General features: G+C 39.8%; 1 pseudogene; it reads right to left on the bottom strand.

Annotated features, from left to right (window-relative positions):
- Nucleotides 1-4,252: 4,252 nt before the first annotated feature.
- Nucleotides 4,253-14,192, bottom strand: part of LOC101965555 (homeobox protein TGIF2 pseudogene) — a 54,228-nt pseudogene continuing 44,288 nt past the window's right edge.

Below are 14,192 nucleotides of genomic sequence, written 5' to 3'. Positions count from 1 at the left end.
TTGAGGATCAGAAGGACAACAGCCCTGGTCCCGTCACATGGGAAGCTGACTGGTCTAAGTACGGCCAAAGCTTGAGGAGACTACTGCCCTGATTCAGCCACGCAGGAGGGACTAACTGATCAATACATGGTGAAAGATAAACTTCCCACCAGGATTATGAACTCTTTCAAGCTCTGAGATAGTTCTTATACTATAATGCATTTCCACCCCTTGTTTCTGGATATATGCACAGTTCTCTGTTTGGTTTTAGCTACTGGTTTGTTAACAGTAACTCCTAAATGACTGGTCTCTGGGTAACAAAATTTCACTTATATTTTTTAATATCTTGCTTATATAAGTTTTCTAGGTATTGTTTGGTATTATTAGTTTGGCTTTGTTAATTCATGCTGTTTAATCCATGCTAACCAAAATGTTAGTCTATTATCTAGTTTGGTTTCCTTTGATAACCATAAGGGATTCTGCCCTACTCCTATTCCAACCATGGAGATCATGTGAACCATGTGTCAAGACAATCCACTATAACCAAGAGGTGGTAAAACATATATTTAGGACCTGTCCCACCAGAGGAATGTTATAGATGTATGACTGTTTAGAAAGGAAGAAGAGGTCCATTGGAAAGAAACTTGATATAGGAGGTTACCAATCTTGGCGTGAAGGTAACTGGCCACCCCAGAGGATTATTGCCACTTATGGTCTCACTACCTGGGCACAAAATGGCAGTTGAAATTATAGAACTCCTATTTACATGTTAAACATAATTATTCACTTACAAGCTATACTAGAAATTATTATTAATAATACTGCCACAGCCTTTGACCTCCTAGCCACACAACAGATCAGATGCAAGTGGCTAACTGTCAAAACTGCTTGTCATGAGATTACCTACTGGCTAAGGAAAAAAAATATGTGGAGAGTTCAATAGCTCAGATTATTGCATCCAAATGGATGACAATAAACAAACAGTTAAGGATATAGGCAACAACACAAAAGAACTAGCACATGTGCTCATTCATACCTAGAAGGACATTAAAGTTTGGGCCCAAACATGCTTTGGGAGATGGTTTTCAACTCTTGGTAGATTTAAAAGCTTAACTGATATAGTGGGTATTCTGCTGTTCATCTGTTCATTGCTCCCATGTTTGGCTCCACTGTGCATTAAAACTGTTGGGTCCACTATAGAAGCTGCTGTTGAAAGGATGACAACAACTAAGGCTATAAGTCTATAAGGCTTTTAAGGCAAGATAATGGTAATGATGCTCTTAAATTTAAAGGATTAAATTATGGGGAGCATCATTAAAGGGAAGAATTGAAATGGCACCCCCTTTCTTCACAGAAAAGCCCTCTTCACCATGGCTGATTTTAGGATTGTCAGCAAAAGAGTCCATTGTAGATAAACTTACTATTTTCATGTCACCCTGTTTACTTGGCCACTGGCCGAGAAGATACCAGCACTCCAGATGCTAGACACCCCTTTACTAATTTTTCACAAATGTATCCAGTATAGTACTTTGAAGAAATATGCAAACAATGCCTCTGGCCTTGAGCTGGGCTTCACAGAGATGTCTACATTTTTAAGATAAGTTACCAACTGGGCTGCATGGTAACAGCTGGCAGTGGGTGGAAAGAGAAGGGAGAAGCCGCTCTTCCCTTCCCAGGTGTTGTCCTTGAAGAGTTAACTTGCCCAAAACAGTAAAAGAAAAAGCTGCTTTATGTGAACTTCTGCAGATGGTGAACTTCTGAGCTCCTCCCCTTACATGCTGGGTATAAAACTATGAAACTCCCTGAACTCGGGGTTCAGGGAATTGATGGATTACAGCAAAGGATGTACCCTCTGGACCTGGCTGCAGCCAAATAAAACTGTTTCCTGCTGTCTTTGGTGCCTTGCCTCGTTTGTCCCCACAACAATGATAGGGATATTATTTTCTTACTTTGACAGGTGAAGGAGAGTGGAAGAAAGAGTTTAAGACATTGTTCAAGGTTATAAAAGAAAAGAATTCACATTTTAGGCCAAGGTTAATTGCTTGAAAGAGTGATCTATTTTATTCCTATTTATAATTCACTCCTTTGCATTACAATCCTTCCCCTCTTCTTCCATTATCACCCATCCTATCTCATCCTCTCTACCCACAAATCAAATATATCTATGTCCTGGGAAAAAATATGTAGATAATTCAATGGGTTTGCATTTGTTCTTTTCTTTTTAATGAAAGTATCCAGGGAATTTGCTTCTTTCACATTTCATTATGATTGTAGAGGCCTGGCTTGTGGCCTTTCCTAGTCTTCTAGGATTGAAGGAAAAATTTTCAAACTTGATTCTCTCAGAAAGCAAGAGGATTTCATGAACATCCTTAGGTCAGTATTTAGACAAGAAATTCATTGCTGTGATGGATCCTCCTATAGCCTGGCTGGAATGGAGCTTGCTTTGTCATTTGGTACAGATTCTAGAACAGCCTCCATTGCTTTATACAGCTGGAACATGATGCTAGATTCACAGTCCAGAATCCCTGGGGTGACTGAGTGGGCTCCATTCCCAGGCTTTCTCCTTACTGTACAGATGGTGTGTCATACTTTTTGTTGAAATCTTGACAGGCCATCAAGGCTAATTAAAAATAATAATAAATAAATAAATAAGTGGTTCTTCAGAAGAGAAACCTCTGCAGGAAGCTCTTGCTTCTGCAGGGAAGTCTCTAACTGACAGTGCTTCCTGAACTTTACTGTGACTCTGAATCATCTGGGGATGCTGCTAAGGTCAGGTTCTGATGCTGGGTGGGGTCTGAGATTCTGAGATTCTAGCAAGCTCCCCAGTGCTGCTGCTGCTAAGGGAGCAAGAACTGCAAGGGTGTACACACCTGAGCAGAGCCAGGAGACTGCCTTTCAGTGTAGCTAGATGCTGGCCAGATTATTACTTTGATATGACCTCAAAATTCATGCTAAAGAGTAAAATCTGCCTCACATTCTCCCACCCTGTCACTTGTGCTGGGAGCAACACAGTGGAAGGAGCAAAGTGTAACTTGTGAACAAAACACACATTAGCAAAAGAAATCCCCAGAGGGAGACCCAAAGCCAGCCTGTCCCCATGACACCAGACTAGTGACACTGAGCTGAAAGAGGGATGATCCCTGGAGGAGTTATCAAGTGACACCCTCTTAATTACTCATTGAAAAGAGTGCTGCTTCCCCAGAGCATTGTTTCCTGTCTTGTCAAATATGCTTTCTGGCCATTTATAACCAAACCTTTGATATACTTGTCCTGAGAAAGAGAATCACCTTCTCAGCCATCTGCACTTATCAGCAGCCCACATCCCACAGGACCCACAGAAGTTTCTGTGTGGAGCTATTCTGATGGGTTGGAAACTCCTCATCACTTGCTGTGTGTTGGGGACATTGGGCTGAGGATTACAGAGGCAGACATGTCCCTTTGTAGCCCCTTGTGTTATGCCCCTGAGGCCTCTGTTTTAGGGAAGCGGAGAGGTTCTTGTGAGCCCTCTTTGAGTCTTCTTGACCTGGACTTTCTGTTGTTGCCTGAAGGACTTGTGGCTGGCCATCCCATGATGTGCTGAGAGATGGTCTGAGGGCAGATTGTTCTCCCTTCCCTCCATGATACCACCTCATTGATTGGAAAGGCTATTGATGAATACAGGGGATTGAATAGTGTCCTCTCAAAGTTTGCCTATATCCCATTCCCTGAATATGTCTGATTAGAGTTAGCCATTCTTTTCTTTTTCTGTTTTTTTTTTTACAAGGTTGGTTTTTATTTTATTTTAATTTTTGGAGCTTTATTTTGTTTATTTATATGTGGTGTCGAGAATCAAACCCATGCTAGGCAAGTGTTCTACCCTGAGCCACAACCCCAGCCTGAGGCCTTTCCTTTCTATGGATCTTTTGTCTCCTCACTGAGGAGGCCTGGAGACTTGGCAGAGTCAGCAGAGAAGTCCCTGTCACAATGCAGTGATGCCAGCTGACACCTTCCTGCTAAAGACCTCTGGACAGAGAAGATGGTCCTGATGCTTGGCAGTGATCTATGAAGACCCTCTGTATGGAAGGGAAGTGAACCAAGAACCCAGAACAGCTGGCTTGAGCCTTGAGCACCCTTGTTGGCTGATGCTTTCTTGGAGTTCTCAAAACCTAAAGTGATAGGAAAGTGTAGGATCTAGGGTGCCAGGTCCTGCTGCTCCTGATGAAGGCCTAGTTCTTTCAATTGACTCTAATTCCTACCTGTGAGGGTATTGTCTGCATTCAATCATTTCTTTTGCCTAGTTTATTAACTGTGGTGTGTTGATGAGTCCATCTGCGGGGTTCCCAGTCTCAGCCCTGGTCAGAAGGGCAGTGTACTACCAGAGGTCAGTAGGGGAGGGACTCTCCTTGTGGGAAGAGGGCTGCTGGCTTTCCCCACTCGCCTGTGTGGAGCAGCATGGAGCACACAAAGAGCACATTGATGGGGCCTGGTATAGATACAGTCAGCACCCAGAGGCTGTACCACCTGGCAGGGCCACTTCCCAGGGCCTAGCACTGTGATAGGAGATGGTAAACTGATTAGGGTCTTTGCCATCCTGCCAAAGCGAGTCTGGGGAAGCCACTACCAGAGGTTGATGAACCAATTACATGTGTGCGGCACTGAGAGGTTGGTCCTTCCAGAAAGGCTCAACGTCTGAATTGAAGGGCAGGGCTTGAAGCAGTACAAGTACAGCCAGTCCCAGAGGATCTTCACAGACCCCTTGGGCAAGTTCCCTCTGCACTTCCTCTTGCCAGCCAGGGAGAGAAGGCCTTTGTCTTCACGCAAATCATGTTTGACATGGTGCCTAGGAGCTAGGCAGCGTCTTGGATGAGCTTTTCCTAGTGGCTTTCAGACCATCTTGGTCTTAGTCTGGGCATTCTGGGAGGGACAGGGGGAACCGGGGTTGCACGCAGCATATTGACCAGTCCTGACAGCTCACGGGTCTACCTCCTGATCTTTTTTTTTTTAATATTTACTTTTTAGTTGTAGTTGGACACAATACCTTTTTATTTTATTTATTTATTTTTATGTGGTGCTAAGGATCAAACCCAGGGCCTTGCACATGCTAGGTGAGCGCTCTACCATTGAGTCACAACCCCAGCCCTAACCTCCTGAGCTTTAAGAGAATACCTTCATGTGTTTTAAGCCATTAAGTGAGTGTGGTAAATTGTCTGTACTCAATCATTTCTTCTGCCTTGTTTATCACCTGCTTAAAGTATAAATTTCTGACTTTCTATAATTAGATTAATTTAGGCTGTTGAAGGAAAGAAACTATATATATATATATATATATATATATATATATATATATATATATTTAGTATTTCTTTATGGGCTGGGATTGTGGCTCAGCAGTAGAGCGCTCACCTGGCATGTGCGGGACCGAGTTCAATTCTCAGCACCACATTAAAAAAAAAAACACACATATATCTGGAGTGAGTGTGTAAAGGGAAAATTTCTAAGCTAATTCTAAGCTGCAAAGCTTGAGTTAAAGTGTAAAAGATCAGGCATTGTAAAGTTTCTAAATTGCAAGGCCTGGGCTAAAAAGTAAAAGACTAGGTATTGTTAAAATTCCTCTGCTACCCCGGGAACCTGTAATCCCTGTAGCTGTTAGGACAATACCTGAACTGCCCAGTAAATATTTCCACTGATTCCCTGGTTTTTTAATAGCTAAGGGCTCTAAGTAGCTCGGCACGTGGGCATCCAGGCCCCAAAACCAATCAGTTTGAATGTGTACCCCCGCTTAGAAGTGACCAATCACCCCTGCCCAGACTGTTCCCGCCAATGAATGTACTAATCATGTCTTAGAGTTGTTGTTCAATTTTCCCGTGCCTCATGATGATTTGTTCTGATGTATGCAAAGCCCCCCGCCCTCTCCAAAAAGTGTACTTAAGCTCTGCTTGACTTCTGCTCTGGGCTCTGGGCTGCTCTATCTTCCTGAGTGAGCCTGGAACCTCAGCATGCTGAATTAATAAACCCCCTATGCCAATTGCATAAAGTCAGTCTCTTGTGTGGTCTCTTTCTCTGATGCTCCACCGGACACTTACAAGTGTATAGCTTAGTTGGTAGAGCACTTACCTTGCATGCACAAGGCCCTGGGCTCTAATCCCTTGAACCAAAAAAAAAAAAAAAAAAGGAAAAAGAAGTATTTCTTTTATTTCCCTGCCCCCAACCCAGTATTGGGGATTGAACCCAGGGGTGCTTCATTCTTAGCCCATTTTTAAAATGTTTTGTTTTGAAACAGGATCTCATCAAGTTGCTAAGGCTGGCCTCAAACTTATAATCCTCTTGCCTCAGCCTCCCAACTTGCTAAGATTACAGGCATATGCCTGCCGCAGTCTTGCTGGGCACAAAATCACGAGCCACCACACACCTTGTAGATTCAAACAGCAACTCTTTATTCCCGAACTCACACCAGCCCTCTACAAACATGTTCTGGGGGAAAATCACGTTCAGGGCCAGAAAACCACTGGGCTCTCCCAGTCTTTTTATCCCAAATACTCTCTGAATCCCAAGAGAACTCAAGGGGAACTCAAGAATGGGGCGTGCCTGAGGCAGCCGGATACGCCCTATTCCCAGCAGAGTACACCTTAAACCTGGAACCGCCCTAAACCCAAGGAGCAGGATACTCCCTAAACCCTGATCCACCCTAAACCTGGATCCGCCCTGGTCCTTGAGCAAGGTCACCTCTCATGCAATGTCCTCCTTGGCAATAGCCCTCAGCATCTCCCCCTTTCTGATTAATTAAACAACAAGCAATGTGGCTTAAGGACCATGCCTGGTAGGTTGTTCAATTCAACATATGGTTCTTACCCGTCATGGGAAAAACTGACCTCTAGGCATCAGCCTCCTGTCTTAGGTTGATACCACTGCAATTGGATCATACCCGTCACTGACTACCGGTCCAGCATACAGCCATACTTTTGGATAGGCCTCTGCATCAGTGGGGGGGTGAGGTTCTTTGGCTCACCTCTATTGGCCCCCAAATTTAAGATCATCACTAGCAGAAGGGAGGAGGATACAGAAATGCCACGACACCAAGCCAGTTGACAGTTCCTTTGGAAAAATTGCATCACTGGTGACACCATCAGCAAAGATATGCCAGCACTACCACAATTCACTGCACCAGATGAAAGTTCACAATGCATACAACTGATATATAGTCCAGGCAAGTTCTGCAAACAGTTCAAAGTGGAGGAGTCTATCAACATGTCCATTTCCTCCCAAAGTAAATCGAGTCCTTGATTGAACATTATTTGTTGAGTTATATTCATAGATGCATCAGTTTATACAGTTTACTGTGATAGCTATCATAGAAGCTATAGTTTGGTTTTATCTTAGTCTTCACCGGCACTGGGATGGAGATGGGAATTCTGGCAATGATGATAAAGAGACATTATCCTGAACAGAATTATTAAATATAATGAAAAGGAAAGGTAAAAGTAAACAAACAGATCTGTTAACCTCCTTTAAAAACAATCCTTAACAGCTGTTTACCTAATTTAAATTAAACCATTTAAATCACGTGAGTAAAAAAAAAAATCGGATCCATTTTTTCATGAGCGCTCCTCATATATGATATATGGACATACACACACAGATATACAACACAAAACACAAATGTGCACACAAACATACAACACATAAGACAATAATAAAGGCCTTGTAGCTTTACCTAGGTGAAATCTCCATTGCAATGTTTAAAAACTCCACAGTCAAAAAATAAAACTGATCAGAAAAACATTAACCTAGGTCTGTATGAGCTCAAAAAATAAAATAGAACTTTATCATGTGGGAAAAGGCAATAATAAAATAGATATTGATAAAAGCACCCTGGTTAATCACTGTTGCAAATGTAAGAATAGCCTAGCTGGAGCTCTGGATATCAGGTGTTATGGATTTGAGTCAAATCATCTTCTTTTTCTGTAGAAATTGCTTTAGTTAATATCTCTGGAATCCAAATCGGCTGCTGTTCTCCCTGTGGAAAAACATAAACAGAACCATGAATCCAGACAATCACTGGGTCAGCACCTTTCCATTGTCCTGTTAGAATATCTTTCCAAAGCACCTTAGGCTTAAGTACATTTTTTTGGATACATATGTCTTTCTGCAGCACTAAGTCCTGATGAATCCAAATTTAGAAAGTTTAGAGTAAAAGGGTTATTTTAAGTTTATCTTTGGGGGATATATACCCCTTAAAGATCCTTATAAATTTAAGTCTTTCAAAAGCATTCTGCCTTAGTTTTTAGAATTACTTTAGTCCTTTTGATTTTTTGATGTGGTTTTAAACCAATTTCCTTCTAGTTTAATGTTTTCTAAATTGGCTCTTGTCTATAAATTTTAACATCCTCATCTGAGACTTCTAAATTCTGCACCACCAGAAATTAAAGTTGATGGGCTTTTTGAAAAAAAATTACTAATAATCTCCTTGTTCTTCTATTTTATCCAATATTTGAACTCACTGATGAAATTATAATGCAACTCAGGGAGGAAACAGATCAATTGTCTAGCAGCCTTCCAAGGAAGATGCACTTTGTAAAGAATGGTATGTCTGGGTCCATTTTAGTGGCAAGTTAAACTGCAATAGAAACGGATGGGCTATCTTTGTTGCAAATGAGTTATCTACAGATGAATAGAAATATACCACTTTCTTACTAGCTTGGGGAATAAATCAGCCTGCTTGCTAAGGAGAATGAATTGTTAGTGCTTGAGAAGTGGGAAAAACTCTGAGGGGTCCTGAATTCACGATGCTTACCTGCTGCTGTGTGTATGTTTTGTTGAATTTAATTTTGTACTTTGGAACACAAAACTTAAGACTTTAATAAATTGATACAGTTGACATTCTACTTAGTATTAATACACATATAATGAAATGATCTCAAGGCCTGGGGCTGGGGCTCAATGGTAGTGAACTTGCCTGGCATGTGTGAGGCACTGCATTGCATATAAATAAATAAAATAAAGGTCTATCAACAACTAAAAATAAATTTTAAAAAAAGAAAGAAAATGACCTCAGTCCTGTTGTTCTGCCACAGAATGTGCACACCATTGGAAAAATGATAAGAGAGTTTTTGAGCCTCTTAAGGAAAATAGAATGGACAATAATGCAAGCAGGGAGTGAGACAAAAGGAGATACTCTGTTCTTTTCACACAGTTGATTTTTTGATATACTGATTTGTTAATGCCGGCTGCTGCTTCTATGTAAAAGAACATCAGTCATCTTGACCCATTGGGCTTTAATGATTTTGGTAATTATCAATTCCATTTGCATTTTCCTTTTTGAGGGGGGGCAGGGATTGAACTCAGGGGCACTAGGCCTATCCCCAACTCTATTTTGTATTTTATTTAGAAACAGGGTCTCACTGAATTGCTTAGTGCCTCACTTTTGCTGAGGCTGGCTTTGAACTTGCAAACCTCCTGCCTCCAGCCTCCTGAGCCACTGGGATTACAGGTTTGCGCCACCATGCCCAGCTGCATCTTCCTTTTGACCATGCAATTGCACTCCAAGGACAGAGGAAATTTTGCAACAGTGTCTGAAATTGAGCAGAAAACGATTTATTTCATTTAAAACACTTGGGTAAACAGGGGAGATAACATAGAGTGTGCTAGTAACACTGGACCCTGCTGCATGTCTGCATGTATTCTGGCTGAGATTCATGGTTTATCATCGGTAATAACTACTGTCTGTCATTGTTACTACTTCTTTCTCTTGGTCCCCTAGGCACCTAACAGCTTAACTCAGATGGAGTCCCTAGAAGAAAAAAGTTTATTTTTCTGTTTCTCCCAAATTGGTGGCCAGGCTGTATTGCTCCTATGCTCGTCTTCCATACATCACAACTCTCTGCTTGTTCTCGGCCAGCTGCTTAAGGTACACTGGACATACTATTAGACTTATTGACTGAAATGATGCATCAATTAAATGGCAATACATAAAAATATTTCCTTATAACCTCACAATACCTGACATTAGCAAGTGTATGGCTTGTCTCAATTAATTTACCCCTAAAACTCTCCAAGAGCCTGAGGATGAAGGTGGCAGATGATTTAAGTGGAAGACAGAACTTAGCTCTTAGCTGAGGTGCTCTGAGCCCCTCACCTTGGTTTGAGTGTGGTGCTGAAATCCCGGTGCCAAGAGTGAATAGGTTGTCTTCTCATTCTCTTCCTCTTATTTTGTGATTGTGTCTTGTCAACTGTCATGGACTTCTTCCTTTGTCTTCCCACAGCATCCCTTTTGTGCTTTCCTGTGCCATTTTGCCTTTAGGGTTGTTTATGTTGGGCCTCAGCTCCTATAAAGATTAAGTTCCTTGACAGTCAAAAATTTATCACTCAGGTTGGGGCTGTAGCTCAGTGGCAGAGAACTTGCCTAGCCTGTGTGAGGCACTGGGTTTGATCCTCAGCACCACATTAAAAAATTAAATAAAATAAAGTCATGCTGTCTATCTATACTATAATTTTTTTAAAGTTATTACTCACATTTGTCTCCCTCATAACATATCAAAGCTCTGTGCACATACACATTTGCTGAGTATATATTGACTGAATAATGGCAATTGATTGAATTATTAACTTACTGATTCCTACAGGGCCAGGTCTGCAATGGCCTGGAAGAGTGACCTGGTAGATGCTTAACAAGGATCTTTATTGTATCCTTTAAAAAATTATGTAGAATATAATTTTTTAACCAAATTACATTTTAAAAAAATAATATTTTTTTAGTTTCTTCATTTTATCTTATATGTGGTGCTAAGAATCAAACCCAGTGCCTCACACATTTTAAGCTAGTGCTCTACCACTGAGATACAACCCCAGCCCAGCCCTGCTTTTTGTTTTAATTGATGATGTTTACATTCATAGCAAGTTTTGCTTTTTTTTTTTTTTTGGTGGTGCTGGGGATTGAACCCAGGGCCTTGTGCATGTGAAGCAAGCACTCTACCAACTGAACTGTATCCCCAGGCCCATAGAATCTGACTTTTAAAAACTGTACTTATCCATCAACTCTGCCTTATTTTATTTTTTGCCATACTCAGGATTGAACTATAGCCTGGCACATGATAGGAAGCACTCTACCAGTGAGTTGCATCTTCAGCCCTATCTTATTCATTTGACAAAGAACATGTATATAAGGTTATTTTAGAATTTTTTACATGACCAAGCACATCCAAGGATAATTATTATTTGAATAGAATTTATTGTCTATAGAAGTCTTGGAGCTTCAAATTTCATTGAAAAGAAACACTGATGAAGTCTAAATCAATCACGGTAAGACAAAAATGAAGGTAAATTTGTCACATGGAGTCATTAGGATGGTTTCAAACTAGCCCTTTTTTCCTTTTTTCTCTGTTTGAAAATGATGTTCAGTTAATCTGTATTGCCTTTTACATAGATAAACTAAAAGCCCATTCTAAAAGCTGTACTTTTAGCTATTGAAATCAAACTGATAGTTTTTTAAAAATATATTTTGAGTTATACATGGACACAATATCTTTATTTATTTATTTTTATGTGGTGCTGAGAATTGAACCCTGTGCTTCACAAGTGCAAGGGAAGTGCTCTGCCACTGAGCCACAACCCCACTCAAACTCTGCTAGTTTTGATGGTTCATATCAACAAGCCCTTATTCCACTAGGTCACCGTATCCCTCTGTCAGAAAAAAAAAATCCTTTTAGGAAGAGGAAAGAAGGCATGTGACTGTTCATGCTGAGAAGGACCCCTCCTGTCCATTCACCTGTCCATTTAGAGCACAGGTAACTCCAAAATGTGTCCCAGACCACCTGTATTATTTTTACCTATAATATCCAATTATCAAGAGACCCATAAAACTGTGTCAGGATAAACCAAATAAAATAAATAACCTAGAGTGAAAAAAATTGAGAATATTTGGAAAGTTACACAAAAAGTTTAATAAAATGGTAGAGGTCATTCACTCATATTTGAATTAAATTCTATAGTCATATAATATATTAAATAAGAAATATTAGATCTCTGATTTTCATGTGTTTCTGACATTATCTAGATCTTGAGGCTAGACATGAGTGCTCAATTGATCAGGCACTGTGCACTGCCATAATTAAGCCTATGTGAAATAAAAATGTTTTTAACAAATATATCATGGAATGTATCTAATTCAGCTACTTTCAGTGGAATTTGAATTCTGGAATTATCAAATAAATTATCAATTTCTTTGTTATTAAAAGGACTGAGTTGTACAAAATAAATGTATTGTCTATTATTTGTGACTCAAGTCTAATTGTTTTTTGGTAAATGAATAAAATCTTTACATAACTATTAATCTGACATCTGGTGTTTTACAATACCAAAAAAGAAAGTGTTGACATTTTATAATTTGTTGCTGAAACCAATCCATAAAATGAAATGTCATCCTGTAATTATTTCTTGATTCCAGTCTATCACAATTCCTACACTAACTTTTAAATGTGCTGTGTTTAATTTTCAGGTAGCATCAATCTCCCCGCAGCATAACTCAGGTTATTCAACATAATCTTCAGATCAAACAGTGCCTTCTGTCACTCTATAAACACTCTGTGTTCCAATAAGTTTGAAAAATGTGTGAATAAATTCAGTTGCAATCCCTAAGGCAGGCTTCTGATAAAGGGTTGTTAAAGTAATCACCATCCGTTGAAATCAGGGGAATATTTATTCTATAAATTCACATTTGGAATCACCATTTGGTGAAGAAAAATCCCTCTTCATTAAAGCTGGCAAACATGAGAAATGGCTGATATAACCACTTAACTAATTAATTAATTTGTTTAATTCTTTTTTTGGTACCAGGAATTGAACCCAGGGGTGCTCAATGATTGAACCACATCCCCAGCCCTTTCTTAATATTTATTTAGAGACAGGGTCTCGCTGAGTTACTTAGGGCCTTGCTAAATTGCTGAAGCTGCCTTTGAACTCACAATCCTCTTGTCTTAGCCTCCTGAGCCATTGGGATTATAGGCATGTGCCATGGCATCTGGATAGTCACTTGTTTATTTTTCAAAAAATATTGATAATCTTCTGTGTGACACCCACTTGACAAATACTGCAGATACAAAAGTACAAAGTAGACATGGTCTCTGCCTAGAAGAATTTGCATTGGAATTAAATCAGTCATGAGTTGCCACACGCACTTTTGTAAAAAAAAAATTTGATCTCTTTATTTTTTGTTTGTTCTTTTTAGTTATACATGACAGTAGAATGTATTTTGACATATTATACCTATGTGGAGTATAACTTCCCATTCTGTGATTGTACGTGATGTGGAGTTACACTGGTCATGTGTTCATACATGAACATAGGAAAGTTATGTCCAATTCATTCTACTATCTTTCCCATTGCCATCCCTCCTCTTTCCCCCATCCTTCCCTGTCCAATGCAGTAAACCTCCAGCCCTTCCCTCAGTGCCCTCACCTATTGTGAGTCAGCACCCACATATCAGAGACAACGTTTGGCTTTTGGTTTTTGGAATTGGCTTATTTCCTTTGGCATGACAGTCTACAGAGCCATCCATTTACTGGCAAATGCCATAATTTCATTCTTCTTTGTGGCTGAGTAATATTACATTGTGTATATATACCACATTTTCTTTATTCATTAATCTGTTTTTACTTTATTTGTTCTAATTAGTTATACATGACAGTATAAAGCATTTTGACACAGCATACATTAATGGAGTACAACTGCTCCCTCTTCTGGTTGTACACAATGTAGAATCACACTGGTCATGTAATTGTATATGCACATAGGGCAATAATGTCTGATTCATTCTACTACCCTTTCTACTCCCATATTCCCTCTACTCCCTTCACTCTCCTCTGTCTAACCCCAATTACATCTGTTCTTCCCTAGCTCCCACCCCTTATTGTGAATTAGCATCCACATATCAGAAATAACATTTGGCCTTTGGTTTTTTTTTTTGGAACTGGCTTATTTCCTTTAGCATGATACTCTACAGAGCCATCCATTTACTGGCAAATGCAATAATTTCATTCTTCTTTAAGGTTGAGTAATATTCTACTATATATATATTATATATATATTATATATATATACTATATATATTATATATATATATCACATTTTCTTTATCATTCATCTGTTGAAGGGCATCTAGGTTGGTTCCTTAGTTTGGCTATTGTGAATTGAGCTGTTATAAACATTGATGTGGCTGTATCACTGTAGCATGCTGATTTTAC

This window comes from Ictidomys tridecemlineatus, unplaced genomic scaffold (genome assembly GCF_052094955.1).
Source record: "Ictidomys tridecemlineatus isolate mIctTri1 unplaced genomic scaffold, mIctTri1.hap1 Scaffold_746, whole genome shotgun sequence".
Classification (NCBI taxonomy): domain Eukaryota; kingdom Metazoa; phylum Chordata; class Mammalia; order Rodentia; family Sciuridae; genus Ictidomys; species Ictidomys tridecemlineatus.
The sequence above is the reverse complement of the archived record's forward strand: the minus strand, read 5'-3'. Positions and strand labels throughout refer to the sequence as shown.